The sequence below is a fragment of the Haemaphysalis longicornis genome, unplaced genomic scaffold (assembly GCF_048455015.1).
Source record: "Haemaphysalis longicornis isolate Haplotype H1 unplaced genomic scaffold, Haemaphysalis longicornis Haplotype H1 scaffold_12, whole genome shotgun sequence".
In the NCBI taxonomy this organism is placed as follows: domain Eukaryota; kingdom Metazoa; phylum Arthropoda; class Arachnida; order Ixodida; family Ixodidae; genus Haemaphysalis; species Haemaphysalis longicornis.
The window spans coordinates 48281759-48296520 of record NW_027526225.1 but is presented as its reverse complement, the minus strand read 5'-3'; the positions used below and the strand labels follow the sequence as shown (position 1 = coordinate 48296520).

The 14762-nt window shown below is 46.5% G+C and overlaps 1 long non-coding RNA gene across 1 annotated transcript in view; it reads right to left on the bottom strand.

Moving 5' to 3' along the window:
* Positions 1-1087: 1087 nt before the first annotated feature.
* The window catches only part of LOC144162614 (uncharacterized), a 34265-nt gene continuing 20590 nt past the window's right edge, over positions 1088-14762 (bottom strand). Inside the window, exons 3-4 of the long non-coding RNA XR_013320725.1 lie at positions 3070-3156; positions 1088-1214 (exon numbers count right to left, since the gene is read on the bottom strand). This is a non-coding gene — a long non-coding RNA (uncharacterized LOC144162614). The remainder of the gene's footprint in view (positions 1215-3069; positions 3157-14762) is intronic.

The window sequence follows — 14762 nt, the reverse complement described above, 5'->3', positions numbered from 1 at the left end:
TGCTCATCCTACGAACGTCCGACAGACGTCCCAGCCGGATTTACCGACATCGGGCGGATGTTCAAAATGGACATTTCCAAATCGAAATGTACAGAGGACGTCCAGGGGACAACAAAATGCAGATATTGGATGTCCGCCGGACTTCGGTTTCTAGTCCTATTTTTTTCGAATCGGGGAGACCCAATAGTCGCTGTAAATAAACCTCGGTGCTTTATTGATAGCATGCCTTGAAGCACTACTCCAGCTTTAAGAATACTTGATACAAAAGCCCCTTCTGTAGCTTGTTTTGGCACAACCCTAATTTTAAATGCTTGCACCATGCACTCTGTGGACTGACAACACACACTATTCATATTTGTCTTGCCAAGAGTGCAAACAGCAGTGTTACAGAAGCATAATACAGTGGAATGGTGCAAGCTTATCGTCATGACTTTTCAATAAGGACTATGCATACACTGCGGGCTGTTGTCAACATAAATATGAATCAGTTATAGTAGGCAGTTACCACCTCGGTGAACAGGATGCATTACCAGCACAGTCCGCAGTGTACACATGGTTCCGTATTGAATAGCGGTTACGATAATAAGCTCGCAACTTTCCGCTGTATTATGCTACTGCAAACATCACTGCTCCCACTCCTGCCAAGTAAAATATGAATAGGGTGTGGAGTTGTCGGTCCACACAGTGCGTGGTAAAAGCATTTATAATTAGTGTTTTGCCAAAACAAGCTGCAGAAGGGACTTTTGTATAGAGTATTCGTAAAGCTGGAGTAGTACTTCAGGGCATGTTATCAATAAAGCACTGAAATTTTACAGCAAGTGCAGGTTCTCAAGTTTACTAGACAACTGAAACCTACACTATAAAGCTTTATGAATCTATACCGGGTATGTTTGGGATATTTCCATTAAATTGCTAAAGACAAAACTACTGGCAATGTAAGCTAAAGAACAAAGAGTTAGCTTGAAAAAGTGAAGTATTGAACAGTTAATCAGGCTGCTGAAAACAAATATACTGAATGAAATAGATCTAGCACACTGCAGATTACATGTTGCAAAGTATGGCATGCAAAACAGATGAGACGATGTCGCAAAGCTTGAAAATTCTTTATTTAACGCTTTATAACCTCCAACGTAAGTACAACCTTTCATGTACCCATCACGCTTCAAGGCACGAACATCTTGGCTCAAAATTTTCCCCAACTCCTCGGTCAGTACCTGCAAAAACAAAAGCAACAAATACATATGTTTCTTTATGGAGTCACCATAGAGAAGTCAAATACATGTAAATTCAAACTTCATGGTTGATTTTCTTCTATATAAGGCTGTTATTAGACACACAAAACGAATTTTAGCCTGCTTTTGAACTATTTTGGTTGGCTCGAATCTAGAGCTGATGTAGTGGCATGCAAACTAGTGGAGTGCGCCGGAATAATTTTGACCACCTGGGTATCTCTGATGTGCGCGTAAATGTCGTATACATGGGCGGGCTTACTATCCGTGCCGGGGCTAGCATCACCCCCTACCTGGTGCCCGACCCGCGAGGGAACGAGTAATTACATATCACGACATCGTCGTGCATTACCGCCTTGCCCACCGCCATTATCCCCCCGCTCATCCAGAGCTCACCAACTATCAGGAACGCCTGTGGCGACTCCTGCAAACTAATACCCTCTTTTGCCGGGCAGTACTCCATCGAATGTACCCCGATCAGTATCCGTCACCGAATTGCCTCCTTTGTGGCGCCCCCACCACACTTGTCCACACTGTGTGGGCATGCCCCCAAGACCCCTTTCCGTATGTAAATAGTGATGAGCAGTGGGAGCGTGCGCTGGGCAGCTCGGACCTGGACTTGCAAACACACCTGGTCACAAGAGCTGCCACCGTCGCCGTCAGGCTTCAATCGGCGGCCACCACGTACCGCTGACCACAGGACTCAATAAAAGTGTTTCTCTCTCTCTCTCTGTTTTCGCCTCCATCAGAAAAGCGGCCGCCGCGGCCGAAAATCGAACCCGCGTCCTTGGGCTCAGCAGCACTACGCCTTAGCCACTGAGCCACCGCGGCGGGTATTGACAGATACGTGAGTCTACAAGCGCATACAGCAAGCACGGTAAATATATATTAGTATACGCTTCATGCTTACGTCAGCAAAATGCGTCTACTTCGCTGCGTTCGCCTGCATGAGCCACACATAGGGCACCTCGGCGTTAACACTACGGCCGCGTCCTCTCTGTGGTCGTGAAATCACCCCCCTACCTAAAACGCACCGTACGGTTTCTTACACGTTTTGTGACACCGTGCCTACATTTCACCTCAAGGCTAATGCATAACGCATCTCCGCAACGAGCTCACACAGTAAACATTCTTACAACCCTTTCCGTAAACCGGAGTGAACGTAAACGTAGCCACTGCGCACACCACTGTAGGTAGCGCCGGGCTAAATGCGAACACGGGCATGCTCAACGACTTTCTCTTTCAGCAAGAGTACGTGCGCGTACCGCTGATAGCATTAAAAAATGATAATGGTATAACTAAGTTATCGCGCTTATATTTGCGAAGAAAAGATGATTCCCTGAGCACGTTTTTACACTGTCATTCAAAACGCGCTAAGTCAGTTATGCCTAACTTCGGCACAGCGTACGGCGTTTCCACTACACGGAAAGCTAAAAACGATTTCCCGGCCCCCTCCTCACCCACAGGCACTTAAAAGGAGTATTCACCGGCGGCCCATCCGCGCTGCCGCAAGGTCTTATGGGAAAAGCGACTCGGCGATCCGCCAAAAGTTGGCGGCAGTTTTCTGGTGTGCTTGTTCCTGTGGGTGGGGGTTAATAGTACTTCAGTACTACGTACACTGCGGCAACACGTCGATGCGAACAAGAGGTGGATGTGAAAACGATCAGCTGGTGAGCTTCCTTTTGGCGCCTGACGCTGTGCACATACGAAAGAGATGTCGACAAAGCGTCGCACCGAGTGCACTCGGGGTGGTTTCGTCCTGTCAGCGGCGGTGGCATCAACAGAAAAGATACACACCAGAGTTCACTGCGATGATTTCGTTTCTGGTAAGTATACTTACAGCTTGCTGTTTTCGTGCGTGTCGAGCGAGCGCGCTGGCACTGTGTGGAGCTTCCCACTTTGCTTCTTAAGCGCGATCTAAATGGGCCTGGAAACAGAAAAATGCAATGAACGATGCCGGCTGGTCCTAATCTTGCGTGTGGGTGCTAATAGGTTTGAGTTACGTGTCGGAAGGGTAGAAAGTGCCTCTGCATAATCGTTTCTGCCCACGACGCGCACAAACAATGCGCGGCGACAGTTGTTGAGCTTAGGTGCTCGCAGTCGTGCAATCACCCATTGGACCACAGACGTCCATAATACATGCTTGGAAATGCGGTGTCGGACATTTGGACGTCCGTTAGACATTCGCAGAAAGCCAGCGGACGTTTTACGGACGTCCATGGGATGGTCTAATGCAAAGGAAATGCTCATCCTACGAACGTCCGACAGTCGTCTCAGCCGGATTTCCCGACATCCGGCGGATGTTCAAAATCGGGCATTTCCAAACCGAGATGTACAGGGGACATCCAGGGGATAACAAATGTCATCTGCTCGGAGGTACTTTGAACGGCGGTACCTAGCGCGCTCTGTGATTACGAAGCTAAGGATTTCACCATGGTGATTTTTAGAGCATAGACTACTTATTTGGACAAAGAGAAATTTGAGTGCAGTTGGCCTTTAAGTGCGAACTGGGAGCATATGAGGCAAGAGCGTAATTACGTAAAGTGAGAGCAAACAAGGCAAACGAGCGGCTTCTCAGTTCGTCCGACCGCCTTGTTTTACCGCCACTAATTTCGTAGTCGCAAAACAGATTTCACGCTCCTGACGCTCGCTGCATTTTGTCACGGATGCAACAAAACGGCAAGCTAACGCAGCACCATGTATTTGTAACGGCGACGCAAACGAGCACTGTTTAATGAAAGTGCGTGCAGAGTGTGCAAGTACGCAAAAGAGCGGTGCACCGCAGCAGGCGAGCCTGCGCGGTCCGCCGGACTCGCTGGCTTTTTAAAAAGCGATCATCGCCGATTTCGTCCCTCTTATTTTTTGATCGGCTGTTGTTGAAAGTCCTTGTCACCTAGAGTATTAGTTTAAACTAGAAGTTTCACTTCAAATTTCACTTCATACGACCATTGATCAGTGAACCTACGAGTGGCAAAGCGCTGTCGCCGTCCCGGCACTCTTGTCGGCGCTGCAGACGTATTTGGCGCTACAAAGCTTTTCCCCAAATACCAAGTTGATCGGCGGAAGAGATCGGAATAGTCGGGGATGGGCTGCTGAAGCAGCCTGTTCAGTGTATCTTTTTACTTGTGTAGAATTTGTTTGAATATTTATGAGAACCACTTAGCAACAGAATGGTCAATGAGAAAGGGGGGACGTTTATTGCACGCGTGAATTTCTATGTACAGAAGAGCAAATGTACGCACACGTCTCAGAGAGATGAGGTTTTCAGTCTCTGATTCCTAAGGCTGTCGAGCTCATGTTACATTAGAACCACCCACAACTGCCAATAATACGCTATCACCTGGTGGCAAACTGTCGAGTATGCTGTACTCTGTCACCTTCCTGTTGCTTGTCCTGCCTCTCCAGCCTTCACAAATAAAAGTCATCACTCGATGTCGGGCAATCCCAAATAGAAACGTGGAAGTATTGTGATTCTTGTAGCTAGACCACGTCTTTGCACTAAAGATGGCCTGTCAATAAACACTTCGAAACCCATGCTACAACTGCCACCAATGTTCCAAATGCCTGTATGAAGCACGTGGGCATGGTGTGCCATAGGTATCCTTGTTCTGGCCCCTTTGCGATGTAAGCAGGTGCACGTACACAATGAGCCGCCGGTGTTGCACAATACTTGCCCGAGTCGCTTGACTGAGCTGCAAAAAAGGGGAGGGGCTGTGTAAATAGTGCCATAGTTGCACGTCTTGTCCTCAAATGCAAATAAAAGCTACACCGTTTTGTTTTGAACGTCCTGTTATGTGTGTAGTACTGTGTATATCTTTCACAAGCATTGTAGTTCTGACTCAGGGCCCTGTAATCAAAAGGGCAGCCAGTAAGAAAAAAAAAAAAGAAACACAAAAACTTGAGTGTAATAAATTACGACCTCTAGCTGTGTCACCGATGTGCTGAAAGTCTGCAGTACAAAATTTCCACTCGTTTTCAAGGGGGTGCCAGGTCAGCAATGTCAGCTGAGTCGGCTGCGCAATTCTTGCGTTCGCTTGCATGCTCCCGGTGAAGCAACCTTTTGTAGTTACCATGTGGGGACCCGTGTTTCCCTACGCCTCACCTGCACATGCTTTCGCGAACCGGGAGCCGCCATTTTGGGCAGCCGGGGCGTCGCGTGAGTCATGACCTCTTCGTGACCCCATGCGACGCGCCGAAGCGGCTCGCCGCAAATGTGTGTGCGAGGGCGCGAGGGAAGGAGGACCAGTTTGTCGCCTTCCTTCGCGTTACCCTCTCCCCGACCAGGGGAAGACCCTCTCCCCTGGAGCTGCGGGACGAACGAGCATTTCGCCGGGAGTCGACTGGGCGATTTGGTCCGAATCGGTTGGCTCGGCGGTGCCTACTCCGAATGCCCCGGTGACGGTGAACCCAGTTGGCTCCACGGACTCTGCTGAGAGATTCTGCCCTGATCGGTCACACGGGATGCCTTCCCTGCTCCCGCGGCCGTGATGACGGATATCGAGGTCTGAGTCCCGCGGCTTGAGCGAGCGAACGGTGCCACTGTCTCCCTGCAAAGGATAGTCGTGTTGTCTGGTATATGCCCTGCATCTGCCAGGCAATACAGCCTTACTTTGTATTGCCGGAGCCTGTCTACCGCATGTGAGTACCCGAAACCGTGCGTCAGTCTTCGGATTCCGCAGGGCTAGTGTACGGCGTGTAGCGTTCTCTAGCGAAGCTAGCCGGGGTCCTCTGCTATCCCGTACGTTAGCCCACAACCAGCAGCGTTCCGCGTTTCTGCTGCTCGTGAACTTTCCTTTGTCGACCGCACGTCAGAAGAAAGAATGGCAATGGTCGTCAGGAGGTGAGACCACCCGGCCTGGAAATACTGTCTCACGCCGTGACGACCACGCCAGCTCAACGCCAATAAATCGGCTTGTTTCAAGGATATTATATTGTTTAACCTCTGCAACTACTTTAATGGCTATTTCATACAGTATGCAGTCATTTAAACGCGCTACGAAGCGGCTAAAATAAGCACAACCAACTTTCACTCAGGCTTGTAATTGAAAACAATGGAGGGTGGTGAGGGTCGTCTGTTGTACTACCCAGACGTGTCGGACACGAGGGGGCGCTGCATGCCGGAAATCTATGTTATAGCGGCAAAGGACAGATAGTGGAACAACATATCCCGGGACTGATATATGCAGATGACATAGTACTACTAGCAGATAGCAAACAGTGTCTGCAACAGCTCACAGATATCTGCGGGGAAGAAGCCACTGAACTGGAGTTAGAGTTTAGCACAGCAAAGTCGGGAGTTCTAGTTTTTAATGACAACGCCTGTAACGAATCGGTATTCGTTCAAAAAGAAGCAATACCGTGGGTAACGGAATATCTGGGCATATGGTTAAACGAAGGTCAGGGGTATATAAAAACTCATCAGGAGCATTTAAGAATGAAAGGCAGAAGAAACGCCTCTATCATGAAGCACAGAGCACTGTGGGGATATAAGAGATATGAAGTAGTGAGAGGAATCTGGAAGGGAGTAATGGTACCAGCACTCACCTTTTCAAACGCAATAGTGTGTGTCAAATCAGAGATTCAATTAGGGCTAGAAGTAAATCAGAGGGCCGTAGATCGATTGGCATTAGGAGCACACAGTAAGACAACAAATGAGGCAGTGCAGGGAGACATTGGATGGGCATCCTTCGAAGTGAGAGAAGCACAAAGCAAAATATGTTTTCAGGAACGACTTAGAAATATGGATGGTCAGAGATTGGCGGCCAAAGTGTTACGGTATCTTTACATGAAAAGCGTGGACACACAGTGGAGGAAAAGAACCAGAAGGCTCAGGACAAAGTATATGAAACCTGGAAGTGCAGGGGAAACGACGAAGGCAATAAAAAATGAAGTGAAAGAAATAAAAAATAAAAGACAACGACCTGGAAAAAGAGGATGGATGCGAAGATATCTACAGGATCGGGAAGCAGGAGATAACAAGGGAAAAATTATTCGATAGTACGAAAAGGAGTGCATTGCTTTTTGAAGCCCGGGCGGGTTGCTTGCGGACAAAAACGCTTATCCGTGAGCCGGTACAGGAATAACTATGCGCAGGCTGCGGGAATGAGCCAGAAACCATGCGACATATTGTAACGGAGTGTAAAAGTATCCGTTCAGTCTTCAGTGATGGAGCCATCCAGCTTCCGGAAGCCCTGGGCTTTAAGGTTAGCGGAAAAGTGAATTGGACAGCAGTAGAGGTTAGTAAAAGATGGTTAGAATGTTGGTGGGAAAAGAGCAGAGAACAATCTGGGAAGACATGTGAACAAAGTCACACTAGTACAAAAATTTGGTAAAAGTATTTTCTTTTTATTTTGATAATATTTTTATTTATTTTGTTTGTAATTTTTGGCGAGGTGATTGTACAGCGGCGTTGCGAGTAAGGTCGCTGTGCAACGCCACCCCGTTACAAAGGGGAAGCCACTAAGCTTCATCATCATCATCTCCAGCGCAGGAGCCCTATATGGCAACGATCGGTCAGCACAAGAAAAGGAACGCTGCGTAATGTTGGTTACCACAACAGTATGGTCTCTAGCAATATTTGCTAGTCTGCCATCCCCGCGCGTTTTCTATGGGGAGGCGTGTCCGCGCCGCTGATGCACGCACAGCGCTGCGCAGAGGGCGCTGCGAACAATCGGAGCGCCGGAGAGAGCGGCCGCCGGCCGGCCTGTGCCCCGCGCTGCTGCTGCGAAGAGCGGGCGCGCATCGGGGTTTGTCGGCCAGTTAGAGCGGTGAAATCCGACGGCTCGAGGTACATCAGCTCACAATTCAAGTTGCGACAGAGCTACTTTAAGACCCTCTAATTTTGCGGCCCAAATTTTTTTGCAAATTGGGCTACGGAGCCTATTTGCGGCCGCTCACCTTCGCGAGTGAGACCGGAGGATGAAACAGCCGTTTCGCCACCGACGCTGGATCCATATTTCGCGCAACGTTGAGACCGTGAGATCACGTTGAAAGAAAGCCCAACGGCGCCAGGCTCGGTGTTTGTTCCAATTAATGCGAAAACTACTGGGTTATCCCCCAACGTCATGCATTGACGGCCAGGCTAGCTCGAAAAATAGTGAAAAAAAGCTGTAGTGAAATGCTTTATCGAAGAAAACCTGTTCATAAATACTTCCCGAAGGAGAGGGAGGGGGGAGTAAAGCAAGGCATGTGGTAATCGGACTAAAGAAGCCTCAGTAACTCTTCATCTTAATTTAAAACAGCCACAAAGAAAATGATTGGCCATGACACATATTCTCCGTTGTTGCTTTCCCCGCGTGCGTCTAGCGATTTACTCGGAATATGCGGGCGATCAAAACATTAAAAAAAGCCCTGTGCAATGAATAATGCTAGCGCAGTTACTGTTTGGCAGCCTGATTTTATTAAACGTAAGTTTCGCGTGCCCCTCAATTCGTTTGCGGATTGTCCAAATCGTGGAATTCACAAAAATAGCAGCTAGGCGCGCAAAATAAAAGGTTTCATAGTACCCAAATTCTGCCTGTTGAATGAAAGTGTCAAAAAACACCGTATGCATGCGTACACACGTAATATTTTTATTCGGAATTTATATTTAATAGATATTCCCAACTGAGGAGGAATACATGCGATGGGGCCTAATTAATGAACGATGCGAATTGGTCATATCCCGTTAAAGCATACATTTGACTCGCAAACAGAGAGAAGTCAGGATGGTTCCAAAGCGCCACAAAATAATTTGTGGGGCGCTCACAGACCACAGAAATATTTTCACACGTTTACATATCCATGGCAGTGTATGGCGGGCGGGGGTATACACAAAAACGCTTCTTTATTAGGTAACGTAGTCTAAATTCCGCGTGATGGGCCCCAGCTAGCAAAAGATGCCGTGCCGACAGTGTTTCCGATGCTCCCGAGTATGTGTATCCTTTTCCTATATCATTTTCATTTAGCCCGGAAGCGGATATAGAGGATAGAGCACAGGGACATGATTCCGCGGTTTGGCTCGATCGATTCATATGGTGCGAAAACGTACTCCCATCAATTAATGCTTCGGTAAAACAACTCTTCGTATTCGTAAAAACCAACCTCTTTGGATAATCTGTTGTGTAGACATAAACGAAGAGAGGACGAAAACGCGCAGTTAAAATCGCCTGCCACCGCCCAGACCTAGGAAGCACGATGGAGCGCCGTCCGCCGCACTGCACCCTGTGCCGGCGCTGGGCGGCCGCGCTCCGATTGCCTGCAGCGCCGCCGCTGCATGCATCATGGAGGAGCCCCCTTCGCGGCCCCGCGGACGCCAGACTAGCAAAGCTTTCTAGGGACCAAACAACAGTGAGGGCTGCAGCTGCGACTGGCTATGGCTTCAGTCGGCCTATATAGGCGGCGTTGGTTGATGCCAGAGGATGAAGCCGATGAAGCGCAGTAAGAGACATCAAAACTCAATCATCATCATCATCACCAGCCTATCTACGCCCACTGCAGGGCAAAGGCCTCTATCATTAATCTCCAATTACCCCGGTCCTGTGCTAACTGCGACCAATTTATCCCCGTAAACTTCTTGATCTTATCTGCCCATCTAACTTTCTGCCGCCACCTGCAACGCTTGCCTTCTCTAGGGATCCACTCTGTTACCCTTAATGACCAGCGGTTATCTTGCCTTCGCATTACATGCCCTGCCCACGTCCATTTCTTCTTCTTAATTTCTACTAATATGTCCTTAACACGTGTTTGTTCCCTGACCCACTCCGCTCTCTTCTTGTCCCTTAATGTTACACCTATCATTTTCCGCTCCATTGCCCGCTGAGTCGTTCTCAATTTAAGTTGAACCCTCTTAGTGAGCCTCCAAGTTTCTGCCCCGTAGGTGAGTATCGGTAAGATGCAGCTGTCATACACTTTCTTATTCAGGGACAATGGTAGGCTGCCATTCATTATCTGAGAATATCTGAGATAATGAGAACGCTATCAGTTTGGTTGTAATAATGAAAAATTCATTAACAGGTTCCAAACCACGTTATAAAAACTAGCACTGTACTAACCAGTGATAGTAACTTCCAGCTTCAGCAGGGTTCTTTCATGTCGTGTTATCTCGCATCATTTTCTATACCCAAAACGGCTTTCTGAAGAATGCGTTGTAACTTTCTGCGCCTTTTTGATTGAATATTAGCTGGCTTTTTCTTGAAGCAAGGGTATCAGTAATGATGCTAGAAGCACGTTTTTTGCTTTTGTATGGCTCGCCACATTACCAGCGGCAGAAATCAGAACTATTAAGTACCACATTTTAATGCAGGAGCCTGTCATGTGCGGTTGTTGAATGACGTCCACTCGTTCGCGCGCCGTGGTTTAGTGGTGTCGACTGTATTCGTAGGCCGTTTTTCTGCACTGTGCGTGGCTACATTGTATGTGCCCTGGTTCTCTTTTCTTTTTGCAGTGGTCGGGGCTAGTTTATTGTGTCTGCTTTATTTGTACTGATTCTCTTTTAGTTTTGTCATTCGCCTGCTGCCACGATGTAAGTAGGTGTGTACTTTAGTGAGCTTTTTTTCTCACCGAGGACTTGGTTTTTATGGAAAGACACTTTTGGGCTTTCGCACCTTTTTATTTTTTTATTGTCTGTTAACTTGCCATAGCGTGGCTGTAGCGGGTTTTGTTCGCCACCTTTTTTGTTGTCTTTGTTAGGGGAACACGGAATAAATAAAGGGTATCAGTCTGGCTACAGGCTAGTTCACGAGTTGCTGTGTCTGGTTTAGTGCTATATGTCGATGTGTTGTTTTATTTTGTTAGTCGTCTTGTTACAAAGAGCGAAATAGTAAACTCAATTCTGTTCCCGCGTCCCCAGTGTTAAAATTGTGAGTTTCATTTCTTCGTTGAATGTGTGCAGAGGAAAGTGGTAAAAATATTCTCTTTCATCGCTAGAAAGAAACAAGCAACAAGATAATTCTGTGTCCTCACGACAGAATTATCTTGTTCGACTGTCGGCTATTGTGTAGACAATATCATATCGCGATTTATTTTGCCATGGCAGCCGCATCTGTAGTGACGACAAGAATCTGTCGTCACGACAGCCGGCTTTGCTACTACAACATTTTTGTCGTGGTTCTGTTGCAACAACAGACGTCACGACAGCACTTATGCCCCTGTAGTGACTACAAGATTCTGTCGTCCCGACAGCCAGCTTTGCTACTACATCATTTTTGCCGTAGCTCTCTTGTAACGACAGACGTCACGACAGCTGGCTATGTCACGACAGCATAATGGTTGTCGTGGTGGCAGGCAGTTCTGTTGTGACTAGAGGAATGTTTGTCGTTGAGAAAATTGACTCTGTCGTTACGACAGAAATGTGTGTCGTAACAACATATGGCTTTGTCTTAACGACAGGACTTCTGTCGTAACCACAGAAAATTTCGTCGTACGACAGAAATTCTTGTTCTTGTCGTAGTCCTGTTGTAATTTTCGACTGGGATCTAAAGCCCGCCGTTAACCGCAGGTGTTAAAAAGTAAAAGAAGACCAATCAAAGATACCATGTTTCTCAGGACTCTTGCCGGCTGAACTAAGCGAAGCTAACGGAAGTATTACGATGAAATATTACCAATATTTGACTACATTAACGACCTTCCCTCGTGTGCATCATCCCGTGTTCCCCTATTTGCTGATGACCTTGTAATTTGCCGTACCATTTCTTCTGATACCGACCGTTGCAGTGTCCAATCTGACCTAGACACTATTAACTCTTGGTGCTTAAGATAATTGGTGCCCCTTAATTTACCCAAAACAAAGCAAATGTCGTTTTCAGGTGGAACCCCCCCATTTTGCAACTTATACTATAAGTCGTAATGCAATAGAGGTAACGAACACGTACAAATATGTTGGTCTTCATTTCAGAAATGATTTAACCTGGCACCACCATATAAACGTCATCCTTTCCTCAGCAAACCGCTCTTTAGGACTACTCAGGCGTAATCTAAAACAAGCCCCATCTGATATAAAAAGATTTGCATACGTCACCCTTTATTCGTCCGAAAATAGAATATGCCTCTGCAATCTAGGATCCTCATCAAGCATATCTCACAAATAACATCGCGTCATTACAGAACCGTGCTGCTGGCTCCATCTTTTCTGATTATTTTACATTTTCAAGCGTCACAGCATTAAAACAGCGTACTAAACTCGATAAGTCATGCGTTCGTCGCGCATATGCTCGCATGTCCCTTTTCCATAAAATCTACTTCCACCCAACACTTCACAGCGATTTTTTTTCAGCCTCCATCAGCCATTTTTTCACGCAGGGATCATCACAACAAAGTTAAGCGCCCACTATGTCACTCGTCCTCGTATGCACACTCATTCCTGCCCCACACACTAACTGACTGGAACGATTTACCCTCACATATAGCAACTCAAACTGACATGACTAAATTTCAAGAGTTGCTTCGCCGATTGTGATGATTTGAATTGTATTGTTCCTTGAAATGTGTTATTGTGCACCCACCGCTCTTCTCTTTTTTTGTCCTTCATCTCATTTCGGTATTTAACTAGTTCCGTAGAGCAATTTTTTTGTCATCTGTAAGTGCCTTCTTGTGCAAGCACAAGCCGTTTATTTGTTCGAATTATCTTTCCTAGAACACATTGCATTCCTGCCAAATTTTGTAGTACCTATATTTTCTTTTTTCGTTTTCTATCTTTTTCTTTTTGTATTGAACCGAAGTTTTCTTTTTCGTTCTTCTCTATCTTTTTTTCTTGTTTTTCTATTTTTCTAACACTGCTTTCAACATGTGTATTTTCAGTGTATTTTACCTTCCATTGAGTGTCTATAGGGGCAATATGAAATAAATAAATAAATAAAATCTTCCTCCCATCGTTTTTGGCGGCACTTGTCCCAGAAAGGTGATCACTGAAGACGTATGTATTCTGTCGTAAATGCGAATTGGTGACTGACTGCTGTTCTCTCACTTCCCTACATACCAAATTTTTCCATTCAGTGTTTACTGCCTGTCCCAATAATTGTGCTGCACCCACGCCGCTTCCTTACCGGTTATCAGTACTGCCTGATGTTCAGATTACTTATGAAGCCATCGTGTCATTATTGCTCAACATAAACGTGAAAAAGTCTATCATCATCATCATCACCAGCCCATCTACGCCCACTGCAGGGCAAAGGCCTCTCCCATTATTCTCCAATTATCTCGGTCCTGTGCCAACTGTGACCAATTTATCCCCGCAAACTTCTTGATCTCATCTGCCCATCTAACTTTCTGCCGCCACCTGCAACGCTTGCCTTCTCTAGGGATCCACTCTGTTACCCTTAATGACCAGCGGTTATCTTGCCTTCGCATTACATGCCCTGACCACGTCCATTTCTTCTTCTTAATTTCTACTAATATGTCTTTAACACCAGTTTGCTCCCTGACCCACTCCGCTCTCTTCTTGTCCCTTAATGTTACACCTATCATTTTCCGCTGCATTGCCCGCTGAGTCGTTCTCAATTTAAGTTTAACCCTCTTAGTGAGCCTCCAAGTTTCTGCCCTGTAGGTGAGTACCGGTAAGATGCAGCTGTCATACACTTTCTTCTTCAGCGACAATGGTAGGCTGCTATTCCTTATCTGAGAATGTCCGCCATATGCACCCCACCTCATCTGATCCTTCTAATTATCTCTGCCTCATGGTTGGGATCTGGGGTCACAACTTGGCCTAAGTAGATATATTCTCTTACCACTTCCACTGCTTCGCCACCTATCTCAAACTGCTGTGCTGTCCCGAGGTTATTGATTATTACTTTAGTTTTCTGCATATTAATTTTCAGGCCCACGGTTCTACTCTGTTCACCCAGTGCGGAAAGCATGCTTTGCAATTCGTCCCCCGAGTTACTTAGCAAGGCAACGTCATCAGCAAATCTGAGGTTACTGAGGTATTCTCCATTAACCCTTACTCCCACCTGTTCCCAATCCAACGTTCCGAATACTTCTTGTAAGCATGCTGTGAATAACATTGGAGAGATTGTGTCTCCTTGTCTGACACCCTTCCTTATAGGTATTTTACTGCTGTCCCTATGGAGGATGATGGTAGCTGTAGACCCATTGTAGATATCCTCTAGTATTCTTACATAATGGTCATCTACCCCCTGGTTCCGTAATGCCTGAATGACTGCTAGGGTTTCGACCGAGTCAAATGCTTTCTCATAATCTATGAAGGCTATATATAGGGGTTCAGTATACTCAGCGCACTTCTCTATCACCTGATTGATCGTGTGAATATGGTCCATTGTTGAATAACCTTTACGGAACCCTGCTTGTTCTTTAGGTTGACTGAAATCTAAGGTTGCAGAGATTCGGTTAGCGATTACCTTGGTAAATACCTTGTAGACGACTGACAGTAAGCTGATCGGCCTGTAATTTTTCAAGTCTTTCATGTCGCCTTTCTTATGGATTAGGATGATGTTCGCGTTCTTCCAAGATTCCGGTACCATTGCGGTCATTAGGCATTGCGTATACAGGTTTGCCAGTTTTTCAAGTACAATTTCTCCGCCATCCTTCAAGAGGTCTGCT